Genomic DNA, 13,723 nt, shown 5'->3' with positions numbered 1-13,723 from the left:
AAATCATTATCAACCAAAAATATTTGCAATGCTTTGGGATTTCATCAGCTGACTTTAAGAGAAATTATTAAGAATTAAACAAAACGAGCAATGGAAGAAGAATATTAAGAACATGAAAATCTATATGTAGAAAGAATTAAACAAAGAAAATATGCATCTGAAGTACTGAGGAAAGCAAAAAAGCATTGCTCGATATTAAAAAGTGATAAGGATCTACAAAAAGTACTTAAACCTAAATCCAAGATCCCATGTGCTAAAAGACTTACACCCCAAGTGTATTACAATGTTCCCGCTGGGATCACCAGCGAGAACATTGCAATAGGCATTCATGCCAGTCAGTCCGACAGGAAAAGTGCTGTGAGATAGCATTCACCTCCCTTAAAGAAGCAGAGCGCTATCTTGCAGCACAGAGGGGACCAACCAGCGTCCTTGGAATGAACACTGCCTGCGTTGCAGACAGTGCACATTCTGATGGTGCTGGGTAGGGCGGCCTCTGTGCTTTTTCTCAGCCAGCCTTTTCATGGCGGGGAAACTGCCATGAAAAGGCTGTCAGAGAACAAGGTTGTAATCAGCCGAGTGGTGCCGGGTTCAGTGCCGCTCTGGCTGACTACAACCAAGACCTTTGTCAGCCCGTCAGGAACAATGTTCCAAGCGTGGGTACCCCTGCCAGAGTCTTAATTGGGAAGTCGGGCCACCCGGAGTGAGGCAGTCCGACCGTCAACACTAGTGTGGGGGTCTCAGACCACCACACTCATAATGAGGCCCTTAGTAGTAAGCAATCAATGTGTAGATAAAAAATAAAACTTTTATTGGCTTAGTATTTAAAGGACTGGTGTCTGTTGTAATTAATGTATGATACACAAAAATGAAAAACATATAAGGTAAGTGTGAGAAAGTAGCCTCTTTCTAGCATGGTTATCCCCACTTTTGGCCTGTTTTTGAGTGTGTGTCAGTGTGTTTTTACTGTGTCACTGGGATCCTGCTAGCCATGACCCCAGTGCTCATAGAAAAAAACCTATATGTCAGAGTGTTTTGCTAGCATCACTGGGATCCTGCCTACATGTGTCACTGAGGCTCTGCTAATCAGAAACTCAGTGCTAATGCTCTCTCTGCTTGTAAATTTGTCACTGTAGGCCAGTGACTTCATTTACCAATTTCAATTGGCACACTGGACCCCCCCTTATAAGTCCCTAGTATATCGTACCTAGGTACCCAGGGCATTGGTGTTCCAGGAGATCCATATGGCTGCAGCATTTCTTTTGCCACCCATAGGGAGCTCAGACAAACCCTTACACAGGACTGCTGTTGCACCCTGCGTGAAATAGTGCACACACTATTTCACAACCATTTTCACTGCACTTAAGTAACTTATAAGTCACCTATATGTCTAACTTTCACTTGCTGAAGGTTAGGTGCAAAGTTACTGAGTGTGAGGACACCCTTGCCCTAGGAAAGGTGCCCCCACATAGTTCAGGGCCATTTCCCTGGACTTTGTGAGTCAATATGTAGCTTCACAATGGTAACTCCGAATATGGCCATGTAACATGTCTAAGATCATGGAATTGTTCCCCCATTCCAAATTTGGTATTGGGGAGCCAATTCCATGCATCCTGGGGGCTCCACCATGGACCCCCAGTACTGCCAAATGGGCTCTCTGAGGCTTGCACTGCAGCTACAGCTGCTGCCACCTCACAGACAGGATTTTGCCTTCCTGGGGTCTGGGCAGCCCAATCCCAGGAAGGCAGAACAAAGAATTTCCTCTGAAAGCAGGGTGTTACACCCTCTCCCTTTGGAAATAGGTGTTACAGGCTGGGGAGAGGTAGCCTGCTCCAGCCTCTGGAAATGCTTTGAAGGGCACAGATGGTAAGGGCACAGATGGTGTCATCCTTTCATAAACCAGTCGACACCGGTTCAGGGACCCCTTCTCCCCTGCTCTGGCGGGAAACTGGACAAAGGAAAGGGGAGTGACCACTCCCCTGTCCATCACCCCCCCAGGGGTGGTGCCCAGAGCTCCTCCAGTGTCCTAGACTTCAGCCATCTTGCATTGCAAGGTGTGGGGTCACTCTGGAGGGCTCTGAGTGGCCAGTGTCAGCAGGTGAAGTCAGAAACCCCTCCTGATAGGTCCATACTTGATAAGGTAGCCAATCCCCCTCTCAGAGCTATTTAGGGTACCTCCTCTGGGTTCTCTTCAGATTCTGCTTGCAAGTTTCCTTCGGGAATCGTCTGCAAAAACCTCAGACTCCTCTGACCTCGGATCAACCGCAGCCTGCTCCAAGAAATGCTGTAACTGCAACAAAGGGCCAGATGCAGGAAACACTTTGCGAGTCGCAAACGGCAAAATCTGCAGTTTGCGAATCGCAAATGCGTGTTTCCAATGCAGAAATGCATTTTGCGAGTCGGGACCGACTCTCAAAATGCATTTCAGAATCGCAAATAGGAAGGGATGTTCCCTTCCTATTTGCGATTCGTAGTGGTATGCAATACCATTTGCGACCACATATGCGGTCGCAAATGGTGTCGCAGTTACCATCCACTTCAAGTGGATGGTAACCCACTGGCAAATTGGAAGGGGTCCCCATGGGACCACTTCCCGTTTGTGAATGGACCACAAATTATTTTTTCAGGGTAGGTAGTGGTCCAAGGGACCACTACCTGCCCTGAAAAAATACCGAAACTAAAGGTTTCGTTTTTTTTTTTTAAGTGCAGCTCGTTTTCCTTTAAGGAAAACAGGCTACACTTAAAAAAAAAACTGCTTTATTTAAAAGCAGTCACGAACATGGAGGTCTGCTGACTACAGCAGGCCTCCATGTTTGCGAGTGCCCACAGTCGGTATGGGGCCGCAATTTGCGACCCACCTCATTAATATTAATGAGGTGGGTCTTTGCGACCCCATACCGACTCGCAGACGGTGTCTGAGACACCGTTCTGCATTGGAAATTGCGACTTGCAATTTGCGAGTCGCTCCGACTCGCAAATTACAAGTCGCAATTTCCAAGTTTGCTACATCTGGCCCAAAGTGTCTACAAGAGACACTTTTCTTCAGCAACCTCAGCTCTAAGTAGCAACTGCAACTGTTTCCATGGTGTGCACGCTCTGGGGACTCCCTGTCTTCATCCTGCACCAAGAGGACCAAAGAAATCTCCCTTGGAGTGACGGAGTCACTCCCATGCTCCAAGCAGGCACCTTCCAAGACAACGACTGGTACCCTGGGGCTCCTCTCACAACAACGAAAGTGCTCCTAAGGACACAGAGGGTGGACATCATCAACATAGACTGTCCTGAGGTCCTGCTGACGCAATTTGGGGGAGGTAAGACCTTTCCTTCTCTGAGAACAATGGTACCCCTGTGTATTGTGTCTTTTTCACCTCCTGAGGCCTCTGTGCATTCTTTGCAAAATTCCTTTCTGCACAGCCTGGCCAAGATCCCCAGCACTCCATTCTGCAATGCTCAGCTCGCTGAGTTGTTCCCCAGGGGCGTGGGACCTTCTTTTGTTGTGCTGCATCAACTGCATTTTGCACCTCCTTTGAACCCAGATACTGCGGCTTCTGGGGGTGCTGGCTGGAATTCTGAGGGCTCTCTAAAGTGCTGAAAGCCCCCTCTTCCCCCTCACACAGATTTGAGCCCCCCAGGTCCCTCCTGGGTCCACCCAGTACCATTTTGACAAAAAATGCACTTTTGTCGTAGCCAAGGCATGTTGGTGCCTTCCTATAGGAAACCTCATCTGCAACAATCATCACACAGTGGGACATCTTTTGCATCATGCAGGCATCTTCTTAGGGTGCATTTCTGCAGTCTTCGACTAACCAGGGACTCTTCTTTTGCACCGTCTTCTTGGTTGGGAGGGGCTCCTGTCCTTCCTGGAACTTCTTTCGACTTCTGGACTTGGTCCCCTTCCTTTGCAGGTCTTCAGGTCTAATAATCCAGCAGTTGTTCTTTGCAGACTTGGTTGGCTGCTGGAAAATCCTAAAAACGAGGTATAGTGTGTTCTAAGGAAATTTGCAGTACTTTACTCCTGCTTTTCTGGGCTCTGGGGTGGGGTAGTTTACTTACCTTTACTGTATTCTTACTCTACCAGTTATTATGCACACACTACACTTGTTTAGGGGGGAATTCGTGATTCACATTTTTTAGTATATGGTTTGTGTTGCCCCTAGACCTATTTTCTCCCATTGTATTCTATAGAATTTCCTGTTGTTTGCATTGTTCTATGACTATTTTCTTGTCTAATGTTGGTGTCTAGTGTATATATTGTGTATAATACTTACCTCCAGAAGGAGTATTGTCTCTAAGATATTTCTGGTACTGTGTCACACAAATACATACCTTTATTTTTGGTAACCCTGAGTATTGTCTTTACTTGTGTACAAGTACTGTGTAACTATAAGTGGTACTGCATGAGCTTTGCATGTCTCATAGTTCAGCCGAAGCTGCTGTGCTATAGCTACCACTATCAGCCTAAGCTGCTAGAACACTACTACATTCACTAACAAGGGATAACTGGACCTGGTGTAAGGTGTAAGTACCCAAGGTACCCACTACAAACCAGGCCAGCCTCCTACAGTAAGTTAAAATTAATGGAAGGAAGGTTACCATAAAAAGCAGAATATTGTTTGTTAGTGCCTTTGTTGTTTATGCCCTTATGTGTCCTTCACACAATTATTGTGTTGAGAGCATGAAATGTAAACTTAAAACAGAATTCCGAAACATATATGAGTGTTAAAAAAATAAAGATTTGATATATCCAATAGCAAGATGCTATGATCAACGCCATCAAGGAAAATGAAATTATGTGCTCATAAATGATGTAAAACAGTATGAAAGAGGCAGAAATAGATTACTTAAATGATGAAAACTAGAATCACAGTTCATTCTGAGGTCTAATACTACATCCATGTTGATATAATTATATGCAGAAACATGTATTAACTTGAAATAGTGATTGGAAAAAGCTCAAAAGGGATTTTCTGGAGTAAAATTATGTATTAAAAAAAGGGAACTGATATGAGACATAGGCCCTCATTCTGACCTTGGCGGGCGGCGGAGGCCGCCCGCCAAAGTCCCGCCGTCAGGTTACCGTTCCACGGTCGAAAGACCGCGGCGGTAATTCTGACTTTCCCGCTGGGCTGGCGGGCGGTCGCCTTCAGGCCGCCCGCCAGCCCAGCGGGAAAGAGGCTTCCACGATGAAGCAGGCTCGGAATCGAGCCGGCGGAGTGGAAGCTGTGCGACGGGTGCAGTTGCACCCGTCGCGTATTTCACTGTCTGCGCAGCAGACAGTGAAATACATTTAGGGGCCCTCTTACGGGGGCCCCTGCAATGCCCATGCCAGTGGCATGGGCACTGCAGGGGCCCCCAGGGGCCCCGCGACCCCCCCTACCGCCATCCGGATCCCGGCAGTCGGACCGCCGGGATCTGGATGGCGGTAGGGGGGGTCGGAATCCCCTCGGCGGCGCAGCAAGCTGCGCCGCCTTGGAGGATTCAATGGGGCGGCGGTACACTGGCGGGAGCCCGCCAGTGTTGCCGGTCCGACCGCGGCTTTACCGCCGCGGTCGGAATCCCCATTGGAGCACCGCCGGCCTGTCGGCGGTGCTCCCGCGGTCCTCCGCCCTGGCGGTCTTTGACCGCCAGGGTCAGAATGACCGCCATAGTGGACTAAGTAGAATGATGCTGGAGATATGGGGTGTTCTAACATATATCATCAAAGTGCAGTATTTTAAGTTAACTCAGCAGAGAGTTGAAATCAAATAATTGATGCTGCCTGAATTGTGTACAAGAATGTAAAAGACATTAATATGGACTTTTTTCCTAAGAAAATTATTTCTATATACTGATGAAGCCCACAATTAAAGTGGACAACCAGAAAATATACATTAAAAACTGGCCTTGGAATATAAATAAACAATGAAAACAGTGAAATGACTCTTATCCACTATTAAGCCCTATTACGCCCTATGGCACAAAACACTTTGAATGTTATAGTGATTTTCTCCCAGTTGTCAATATAAAATAAAGACAAACAATATTTTTGTACAATGGTGGAGTGCCACTTACTTCGCTTATTTAAACAAAGACAAAGTGATTATTTGTTTTTTGTACAGGGAAATAAGCCCTGAGAGTTGCCATTGCAACCAAAATCACTGAGCATTGCAGGACCTGGTTGTTTTAGACCTCGCACACCCAATCCATCGTGCATGGTCTCACCCATAATGAAATTGAGGCATTTGTAAATGTAAGTCATTGCACAGATAAGATTAATATCTCTTTACCCTTGGCACCATGATTGTAGTATATCTTGTTGGTTTGAGTAGATGTTGTTGTTTAATAAAATTTTGATTTTAGGTGCTGTTAGTTATTGCCAAAAATATTGAGAGATCATACGCATTGCATTTTGTTTGTGTGAGTTATGAATTGTTACCCGAACCAAGACTTGAGAACTTCAGTGGTTTTTCAATTTTAATTCATACCTATAACTGACTTTAACTTTGCTTTTTCAGTGAATTTTTAAGGTGTTTTTCAACCATAAGAAAATGTCTTTTAACCAAAGCTAACAAAATATTGATTTTAAAATGCTTTCAGAAAAAGTTTGTGGCTTCTGATCATATAACAATTACAACAGTTCCTTTCACCCAACCAACAGTAGCAGCCAGTTACTGCAGAGCAAGGCCTTTAACTGTGCCCAGTGAGAGTTGAGGTCAGGGACTGAGCAGCGGCCAGGCCAGGCCCTGTGCCCAATCCCCAGATGGCAGACAATAGACATTGTGCATAGTCTTTGGACGTGCAAAGCACAGGTTGGCTGCAATGCTTGGCCTTTGGCCAGAACACAGGAAGCCAACCACCTCTTCACACGAATTTTATGACAAGACCGGAGGCTCCTATTATGCATTTCTTTTCTTGCTTTAATAAAACAGCAGCAAGTGAAGAACAAACTACAATTCCCATGAGCACAGAGGAACCAGCCAATGGGAAACAAGATGTACTCCATTAACATTAGCCAATGAGTAACCATGTGTGCCATTATGACGTAACTGGACTGGGAACAGCCCTCTTTTCTTGCTGCTCGCAGCCAGTTAAGTCGTTTTTCCTTATTACTCTTCATTAATACTGTGTTTTTCATTGTAAATGTTGCTATTAATGTGTTTTATTATCGCGCTTTACTAGCGCTGCGGTGTTGTTTTATTAACTTTACCTTTTGCCCCCTAGTCGGTAAGTTGCCACATTTCTCTCTTCCTGCTTGCGCGCACCCCTGCGCACGCTCGGATTGTTGAGAATGGTTTCAACCGTTCCTCACGCGTCGCGCCATTGTTTTTGGACCGCGTGTGAGGAACGAGTTGCTGCCCGTTGGTCCAGCTGCCCAGAAGCACCTCCTAACGCGCATAATGCCGCGTTCAAAGCATGTTAAGGCCTTTTTCAGGCCCTCACTTATCGGACACATCCTTTCTTCTTCAGAGCTCTTCTTCTCTGCGTGACCTCTCAGTAGGCAGTGTTTGTGCACGCCCAGGGGCAGAGTTGTTCGTTTTTTCCCTTCCCTTCACAGTTAACCCTCAAACTCCTGTTTTTTTCCTATCAATATGGATTCTGCCAGTTCCACTTCGCTTCAGGTGGACTCTGAGGAGGTTTCTGCCATTAAATAGGATATAAATGAGTTTATCCAAAATTCTGTACAGCAAGCTGTTAATAATTCTATAAATAAATTGTACATTTTTTTAGAATCCTCAGTTTTAAAAATGTTTAACAAGTCGTTATCAGCCCAGTCTGCAGGGGAGTGCAGACAGCGCCCTTCACTCATGTCAAAAAGTACACAAAAATCGTTGCTAAACGTTTGTGAGGTTCCCTCACCCATGGCAGAGGACGCGGCTCCTCAAAAGGCTCCATCTAAGGAGATTAGAGTCACAGAGGGTACTTCTCAGAAACGCAAGGCGAAATCTACAAATATTATGTCCCCTTTAATTGTTACCTCCATACCGGACACTGATGATGAGGTACCCGATGCAGATTCAGATGCTGATCCATCTGACCAAGATGATTGTGACTCTGCGCCTGTTCCCAAGAAACCTAAGTTTTCTTCCTCTGAGGCCTCCAATACCACACTGCTTCTAGATTGCGAAGGCTTGCCTATGTTTGACCCTTCTTTTATATTACACCCCAATTCAAATGAATGGTTCCTGGCCACTCATGTGGGGGATTATGTATCGGCAAAATTACTTTGTCCCCTGGATAAACAAACTCTCTCCAAACTCAAATCAGAGTGTCCTCGTCCCTCTTTGCGCATAAGTCGTCCATTACACCTACCATTGACTAACACATCCTAACTTTCTTCACCAAGTTTGGCAAGGATCCTAGGAAAGGGGTTGATAAAGCCTGGTCCTCTTGTCAGGACAAACTATTGGACGTCATTGGCCCTCTCGCCCGTTTCTTTGACATGGCTGAGGCCGCCAGAATTGATGGCTCCGCTATTGATCCCGAGGAACTCTCCTTATGGGTTCAAAGGTCTGTTTGCCTTCTAGGGAATGCTAACGCTGCTATTTCTCAAGAAAGGCGCAAAGGTATTCTGCTCAAATTGGACCCTAAACTTGTACACCTAGCCACAATTCAATCACAGGTCAAAACGGAGGGTTTTCTATTTGGAGATAACTTCATTAAAGAACTGGGCAAGTACGTTGCTACATTTACCTCGCTGGATAAGGCCCAACAGTCTCTAAAGAAAATGTTCAACCAGCAGGTTTTCACCAGGGCCGGCAGAGGCAGGAGCCGCTTTGCCGGCCACTCCCATTACAACCAAGGCTCCCGTGTCAACTACAACTCTTCATAACAGAGATTTCAAGCCACAGTTTTACCCGCAAAGGGCCAGAGGTTTTTGCACCAGAGGCTTCAGGAATACCAGAAATGCCAACCAAACAGGTAAATTCTTTTCCTTCTCTTGTTTCCGTGGGCTGTCGACTTTGTCATTTTTCCCAAATTGGTTATTAATTACCTCAGATCCTTGGATTCTAAATACCATTCGAGGTTATATGATAGAATTTTACTCAACTCCAATACAAGCCGTTGCTCCTCCTCTTCCTCGTTTTTCTACAGATATGTCCGCTCTTATGTCCTCGGAAGTCCAAACTCTTCTGCAGAAACGAGCCATTGCTCTTACTCTGCCTCACCCGTCAGGTTTCACCAGGTTCATTTTCTTTGTTCAAAAGAAGAACAAGAAAATGAGACCCGTTATCAATCTCAAGTTCTTCAACCAATTTGTGGTTTACTGCCATTTCAAGATGGAAACCATTCTCTGCTTCAGAACGATTGGATGGTCCGTTTAGATTTACAAGATGCTTACCTGGTCGTCCCGATCCACCCAGAGCATAGGAAGTTTCTTCAATTTCAATGGCTCGACCAATTCTTTCACTTTACATCTCTACCTTTCGGTCTCTCTTCAGCTCCATGGTGTTTCACCAAACTCATGAAGCCAGTGGTGGTGCATCTCAGGGCTCAGAGAGTGAGACTTCTCATTTATCTGGACGATATTCCCCTCATGAGTCAATCTCCTCAATTACTTACAACCCACCTCAGCCTAACCTGCGCTCTTTTATCGGAACTCAGCTTCATCATCAACAAAGAAAAGTCTATTCTTCTCCCTACCCAAAGTATAGAATTCTTAGGTTTTCTAATAAATTCAGTTTTGGCCACTCTGTTTCTTCCTTCTGCAAAAATCAAATCTATGAAGTCAGAGATTCTTCAAGTTCTACGTCATTCGTCCATTTCCCTGAGGACCCTTGCCCACGTCGTCGGTCTTCTATCCTCTTCTATACAGGCTATATTTCCAGGCCCTTTGCATTACCGGGCTCTCCAGCGGTTAAAGATTCAACATTTACGCAAAGACTTTCTTACGCAGATATTATTCTCCTAGATCACGATTCTCGTACAGAACTGCAATGGTGGATAGACCATTTAGACGCCTGGAACGGGAGGACTATCTTTCCATCAGCCCCAGAACTTGTATTAGAGTCAGATGCAAGCCTAACTGGTCGGGGGGCCCGTTGTGGGCCAATCTCGACTGGAGGTTTATGGTCGTTAGAGGAGTCCAAATTGCATATCAATTGTTTAGAGATGCTTGCAGGCTCCTTTGCAATCAGAAGCCTCGCAAAGGACAAGGTATGCTGCGCTATCCTTCTCAGGATGGACAATATTTCAGCGGTCCGATACATCAACCATCTCGGGGGTACAAAATCCAAACCTCTAGCGGAATTGGCAAAGAGTTTTTGGGAATTCTGCCTTACAAACCAAATTTCGGTTCACGCAGAGTATCTTCCGGGAACTCTCAATTCCATTGCCGATTGGAACCCTAGTCATCTACAGGATTCAAGCGATTGGAAGCTCCATCCCGAGATCTTTCATTTCCTACAAGACAAATGGGGGCCCATGACAATCGACTTGTTCGCGTCTCACCTCAACACGCAACTCCCCCAATTTTACAGTTGGCGCCGGATCCTTCGGACCTGGCCTATGATGCATTTCTCCAGGACTGGTCCAAGTCCCTTTTTTACGCTTTTCCACCCTTTGTTGTGATCAGCAGGGTTCTTGCTCAGGTCCGTCATCAGCAAGCCACTTTAATTCTTATCGCTCCTTTATGGCAGTCCCAGATTTGGTTTCCAACTCTTATGGAACTAGCCATAGATTTTCCTTTTTTCATCCCTTCTTTCCTAGACCTTCTTTTGGACCCTCTGCAGCGCCCTCACGACCCCATTTTGAACAACCTTCTTTCCCTTTCAGCTTGGAAAATTTCAGGAATTCCCAATTTTTCCCTGGCATTTCGTCACAAGCTTCGGAATATATCAGACAATCTTGGGCCCCTGGAACAAGGAATGCCTATAAGTCAGCTGGGCTTTATGGCAGAGCTGGTGTTTGGGAAAACACATTGATCCCCTTTCAGCAGATGTCACTTTTATAGTGAATTTCCTCGCTGCGGAGGCTAGTAAGGGTAAAGCTTTTCGTACTATTAATCTGTACGGGTCAGCCATCTCCTCTAATCATCAGTTCGTCAATGGAAAGCCAGTGGGTGAACACCCGCTTATTTGCCACCTTTTAAAGGGAGTACAATTTTCTAATCCACCACTTCCTAAATACAGAATTTTGTGGGAGGTTAATATCGTTCTGAATTTCTTTCTTTCATGGCCCGACAATTCTTCTCTTACTCTGAAGATGTTGTCGGCTAAACTCACTATGTTGTTGTGTCTTATTTCTATTAAACGGATTTCTGACGTCAAAGCTTTAGATATTTCCTCCAGACAGTTTACTCCTTCGGGGGTGTTATTTACTGTGTCTCGAAGAACAAAAACAAATTTACATTCTGTTTTCTATCCATATTTTCCGGATCATTCCAAATTATGTGTAGCATAATGTTTAAAAGTGTACGAGCATATGACTGCTCATCTAAGAACGTCCTCAACTAATCAACTTCTTATTTCCTTCAGGAAGCCTTACAAGCCTGTGTCTTCCGCTACTTTGGCTCGTTGGGTTAAGCGGATAATGTCTTTGGTTGGGATTGACACTTCTAAATTTGGAGCCCATTCTTCTAGAGGTGCTATGGCATCCAAAGCCTTTTGGGCGGGTTCCCGTCTTGAGGGCATTCTTAGATCCGCAGATTGGTCTAATGACAATGTATTTAGAGTCTTTTATTGTAAACCTCTAGATAATGTATTTACAAATGTCATTAATTTGCTTTGAACATGCATAATAGGAGCCTCCGGTCTTGTCATAAAATGTAGATTTTCCCAGTTTTAATGACGGAAAGTCTTAATTTTATTAAAGACACGGAGGCGAGTATTATCCCACCCGTTGTTTTTCTTGGTAACTAGTGTTTATTTATATTTCTCCCATCCCTCTAGTGTCATCATCGTCTGTTCAACCTGCTACATAAGTCATCACTTCATGGTGTGGATGGTCCATCATCGTCAACGCTGTCTCCTTATCCACATCTTTGTTTGGCGGATCACCAGTGTGCTTCCCTTCACCGGCAGTTCCCTGGACTTATGAACTTCTGCTCCGAGTTGTTATCTTTCATTATGGCTCTTCTAATTTTGGCTTCTATTTTCCCTTTAATTTGTGCCAGCTGAACTTTAAGCGCAAGAAAAGAGGGCTGTTCGCAGCCCAGTTACGTCATAATGACACACATGATTACTCATTGGCTAATGTTAATGGACTACATCTTGTTTCCCATTGGCTGGTTTCTCTGCGCTCAAGGGAATTGTAGTTTTTTCTTCACTTGCTGCTGTTTTATTAAAGCAAGAAAAGAAATGCATAATACTCACCGCCGTGTCTTTAATAAAATTAAGACTTTCCGTCATTAAAACTAGGAAAATCTACATTTTGGCCATGAGCTGTGGTGGTTGGACTTGGGGGCAAGACCATCCATCCAATTTGCAGCATGCTGCCATCCCAAGCTGCACATGCCCTTCAGCTTTGCACACTGGGGCTCAGATTTAAGAGGGCCTAGCGCCTCCTTGTGCCACATTAGCATAATTTATTTTTTACGCCAATGTGGCCCAACAAAGCCAAAATCACTGCTCCAGATATACAAAGTAGCTCAATGCATGCACTGCGCCACTTTGTAACCCCTTGAACCACATTATGCCTGCACCCCCGTTAGGGGGGCAGAAAGAATGGAGCAAAGAAATCTAAACAATTTCTTTGCTCCATTTTTTTCAGCTTTTTTATCACCTACTCAGAACAGAAGTTAAAAGGGGGCACAACACTGGTTACAATGGGACCATATGTACTGTTTAGGGTTAGCACCTAACCCTAAAAGGTACATCAAGGTACATCAATACCGTCAAACATTTTTATGCTATTGCCCCTACCCTGTGCCATGGTGTGCCCTATTCTAAATACGGAACACACATGGTGGTGGTAGGAAGACACTAAGGGGCGAAAGAAATTCATTTCACAAAACTGCAAAGATCGGATTCGAAAAAAATAATAATAAATACATTATTTGACGAATGTAATGGTGTACAGCCATTATTGCATTGCATAATTACCAGGATTTTACTTGTCTTAAGATAGTAGATGTGGCAACCAAAATAGAGTCATTAAGAAGACACAATTAAACTTGAAAATACATTTAACAAGCCACGAATCTTGTGATTTAGTGAGGACCTGAGCTTTAGTATGGGGCTTCAAAAATGTCCCCTGCACCACTGTCACTTAAATCGAATTTGATTAACAATGCGGAAGAGCTCCCTTTTAGTTTAGTACAGCTAAAAAGCATTTACCGAAAATAATTCTAAGAAAGAAAGCCTGTTTATTTTTGGATCTGTTTTATTTAAGTGAGACATAACAAGGCGTTCCTTTTTGGTTGAGGAAACCCACTGAAGACTATATTAGTATTTCCCAGAATTTCAAAGGAGTAGCAGTCATAAAACTATGACGCGTGGCGAACTATGCTATATTGAAATTATCAGCAAATCTGGCTTCTAAAATAATGAGTGGTGTAGTTACCTGTCGTAGTCACTGGTTTGGGAAAATAGATGTAATGTTCGTTAGCTGTAATGAGTAGCAAATGTGACATATCCGTTCAGATGATTTTGCAGACTGACTTTGAAACCAGAAGAAGGTTTGTAAACGTGAGGTTGCAATAAGCATTTGTGAAAATTTTATAAACCACAATAATCGCCCATAATTCCAAAATTTAGGACCGAGAGAATTATGCAAATACTTTACCATTTCGTGAAATGCACAATTTTAT

This window comes from Pleurodeles waltl, chromosome 1_1 (genome assembly GCF_031143425.1).
Source record: "Pleurodeles waltl isolate 20211129_DDA chromosome 1_1, aPleWal1.hap1.20221129, whole genome shotgun sequence".
Lineage (NCBI taxonomy): Eukaryota > Metazoa > Chordata > Amphibia > Caudata > Salamandridae > Pleurodeles > Pleurodeles waltl.
This window is presented reverse-complemented; position numbering follows the sequence as displayed.